The sequence below is a fragment of the Cebus imitator genome, unplaced genomic scaffold (genome assembly GCF_001604975.1).
Source record: "Cebus imitator isolate Cc_AM_T3 unplaced genomic scaffold, Cebus_imitator-1.0 Scaffold60, whole genome shotgun sequence".
Classification (NCBI taxonomy): Eukaryota; Metazoa; Chordata; class Mammalia; order Primates; family Cebidae; genus Cebus; species Cebus imitator.
The window spans coordinates 7,342,027-7,345,950 of NW_016107375.1; the positions used below are offsets into that span (position 1 = coordinate 7,342,027).

At 42.0% G+C, this 3,924-nt stretch overlaps 1 pseudogene; it reads left to right on the forward strand.

Moving 5' to 3' along the window:
- The first annotated feature begins 2,210 nt into the window (after window positions 1–2,210).
- On the forward strand, window positions 2,211–3,632 carry LOC108305071 (annotated as a pseudogene).
- The last annotated feature ends 292 nt before the right edge of the window (window positions 3,633–3,924 follow it).

Consider the following 3,924-nt stretch of genomic DNA (forward strand, 5'->3'; position numbering starts at 1 on the left):
AGTGCTGAAATTGTGTGAGAGTTTTATTCTGCATCCAACCATTACCAGGAAGGAGGATGTATTACTTCTCATTTCTTTACAAGTGTCAGTGCAAATCCAGCCATTGAACAAAAGTTAGACTTAAAAGCTTTTAGATTACAGCGATTATTACAGATTTTACATGAGATAAAAATGTAATTGCTCTATTTCTTTTATTCTTTCTTTCATTTTCTTCTCTCTCGCTGTATATTTTAGATTGTCCTGCTTGACTGCCAGGTCAGACCGAGCACACAAAGATATTTGTCATAAGACTGGGGAGCTGCAGTGTTCTTTTCATAAGAAATGAAATGCTTGGAATTTATCTTCCAAATGAATCACAAATCTTCCATTGCCATTTTCATTTTTAAATTATATTATGTCTATGTAAACTCATGCATTGCTATAAAGGAATAACATTTCCAGCCATGTGGTTAGTGACAGAGAATGAGCTGAAGGCAGCAATCCTTCATAGGCAAAGTGGTGCATGCATTTTTTCATCTTGCTTCTTTTTCTCCTTTTCCATATTCACCTATCCTTTTAAATTCTTTGAATCTATTTTTCCTCCCTCTCTCCCTTCCTTTCCTCCATCTCTTTGTCACTTATTAATTCCTTTTTTTTTCCTTCCAGACTTGGATATTTGTCCATCTCCCATCATTCTCTTTCATATACATTCTCTGACTTGTAGGACCTAGGATTCTTATATTCTAAGATTAACACTCTGCTTAACAGGGTATGTTTATAAACTACTTGAGAAGGAATATTGCCCCAGTTATCAAAGTCATCCTGTTGGGAATGTCAGTCTTTTACTCTTGTTCATGCTCAGAGAAACAGTGCTATAGGGATTATACCCTCAGTCCCTGGAAGGTAGCAGACTCAGATTTTAAATTTATTTGCCCCTTGCCTCCTAATATTCATTTTCCCCTGAGTTTATCTGGACACATTTTCCAGGTTGCCTTGCAAGTATGTTGCCATACAACTGCACTTTGTCTAATAAAATGACACTGGTTGTTTTGTGTAGTTTCTGGAAAGGGTCCTTAAATAGAGGAGGAACGCTGTTCTTATTCTCCATCTTACATCCTGTAATGCTTGCATAATGACTGAAGCTCCAGCGGTCATTTGTAACCATTAAGACAAGAATCTTTTCCTAGGAAGGATGAGATGGAATAAGCTGATAACTTTGTGGGTTACTCACAGTAGTCCTCAATTGCCCATATTTGTGCTTTTTTTCTTTAAAAAAAAAGTGAAACAGATCAACTTTTATTATGTTTGAATGACTTTTTAAATTGGAGTTAGCTATTCTGTACAGCTGAATCTAATTCTAATTTACGCACTAAGGTTTTCCTAATTCCTATTTCTACTCTAGATGTCCTGCTGCTTATCTGAGTTTCTAGAAAGATTTCTTATTTGATTACTTTCTACATATTCCTGTTTCCTAATGCATTAATTTTGGGTTTGCCAATAAGAAAACTTTGAGAGTTGGAATATTGCTGATCATTTCTTTTTGCCATTTTTTGGTAACCAAATCATTTTGACTTCTAGGATAAGCAATCATTTATGCTTTTCTGCCCAAATTTGATCCATGTTCTGTGAAATGTGCCCCAAAGTCATGCACATAGTCTTGATCTTTGGGTTTTGGTGGTTTGAGACCATTTCATTGATATTTCTCAATGTCAATGAAAATTCTAGATGTTAATTCTTCATATTTTAAAAATTTCACGTTCTCTCACTTTTTTCTCTTTTTTAATCTCCTCTTTATTTCTATTAGCATTTTTTCTATTAGTGCATTCTTGTTATATGTTCAAAACAAAATACTGAATATCTTAATTTATGTATATCTAATGATGTAATTTACATCTGACAGTTAAACCTTCCTTAGTACTTCTGGTGAATGCCCTTTCGAATTAGAAGGAGTAAAACTTTACCTAATTATAATAGTTTACATATGCAAATGCTATCAGATTTAATAATGTTTCCCTAGAAAGATGAACAAAGCCACATGTGTTTTAAGTGGATCATAAATCTTGTTGATTCAGTTACCGTCCTAAGTCATTTACTATAAAGAAATTATAGTCATTAAACTTCTAAACTTTAGCTTAGCTCATTTCTTAAGCAGATATTTCTGTGTTTAAGATTTAAACATTGACCTAAAAGCAGCTTCTCTGCTCCTTCTTGAATCTCCACCTGCCTCTACCATGTCCATTAGGGTGACCCAGAAGTCCTGCAGGGTGCCTACCTCTGGTCCCTGGGCCTTCAGCAGCTGCCTCTACACAAGTAGGCCTGGTGCCCCATCAGTTCCTGGAGCTTCTCCTGAGTGGGCAGCAGTAGTTTCCAGAGTGGCATGGGTGGAAGCTATGGAGGGCCAGTGGTATGGGACCATCATGCCATCATGGTCAACCAGAGCCTGCTGAACCCGGAAGTAGGCCCTAACCTCCAGGCCACGTGCGCCCAGGAGAAAGAGCAGATCAAGACCCTTAACAACAAGTTTGCCTCCTTCATCAACAAGGTATGGTTGCTAGAGAAGCAGAACAAGATGCTGGAGACCAAGTGGAGCCTCCTGCAGCAGCAGAAGATGGCTCAGAGCAACATGGACAACATGTTCCAGAGCTATATCAACAACTTTAGGTGGCAGCTGGAGTCTCTGGGCCAGGAGAAGCTGAAGCTGGAGGCAGAGCTTGGCACAATGCAGGGGCTTTTGGAGGACTTTAAGAACAAGTAGGAGAATGAGATCAGTAAGCCTACAGAGATGCAGAATGAATTTGTCCTCAACAAGAAGGATGTGATAAAGCTGACATGAACAAGGTAGAGCTGGAGTCTTGCCTAGAAGGGCTGACTGATGAGATCAACTTCCTCAGGCAGCTGTATGAAGAGGAGATCTGGGAGCTGCAGTCCCAGATCTCAGACACATCTGTGGTGCTGTCCATGGAAAACAGCTGCTCCCTGGACACAAATAGCATCATCATAGAGGTCAAGTCGCAGTACGAGGAAGTTGTCAACTGCAGCCAGGCTGAAGCTGAGACCAGGTATCAGATTAAGTACAAGGAGCTGCAGATGTTGGCTGGGAAGCACGGGGATGACCTACATTGTACAAAGATGGAGATCTCAGAGATGAACCAGAACATCAGCCAACTCCAGGCTGAGACTGAGGACCTCAAAGGCCAGAGGGCTTCCCTGGAGGCCACCATTGCAGATGGCCAGCAGCACAGGAAGCTGGCCATTAAGGATGCCAACATCAAGCTGTTCAAGCTGGAGGCTGCCCTGCAGCTGACCAAGCAGGACATGGCACAGCAGCTGCATGAGTACCAGGAGCTGATGAATGTCAAGCTGGTCCTGGACATCGAGATAGCCTCCTACAGGAAAGCCGCTGGAGGGTGAGGAGAGCCAGACCTCCAGCAGCCTTTCTGTAGGAGGCCGAGATGCAGAACTTGAGTATCCATATGAAGACCACCAGTGGCTATGCCAGTGGGCTGAGCTCGGCCTATGGGGGCCTCACAAGCAGCCTGGGCTCCAGCTTTGGCTCTGGTGTGGGCTCCAGCCCCACCAGGGCTGTGGTTGTGAAGACTGAGACCTGCAGTGGGATGCTGGTGCCCGAGTCCTCTGATGTTCTGCCCAAGTGAAAAACCACAGTAACCCCCCGCCAGCCTACCCTTCCTGCAGCTGCCCCAGCAACGATGAAAAAGGGGGCTATGCAGGGAAGCACAGGAAACAAGAGACCAACTTGAGGCTCAGCTGTTGCCCTCAGCCATGCATAAGGGAGTTCACTGCCTGGCGTACCAATCTTGCCCATACCCGCAGCTACAAAACAATTCATTTTTTTTTTCCAAAATAAAACCTCAGCTAGCTTTGAAAAAAAAATCAAACAAACAAAAAACAAGTAACATGGCTTACAATGAAGACATTGATTGAAAA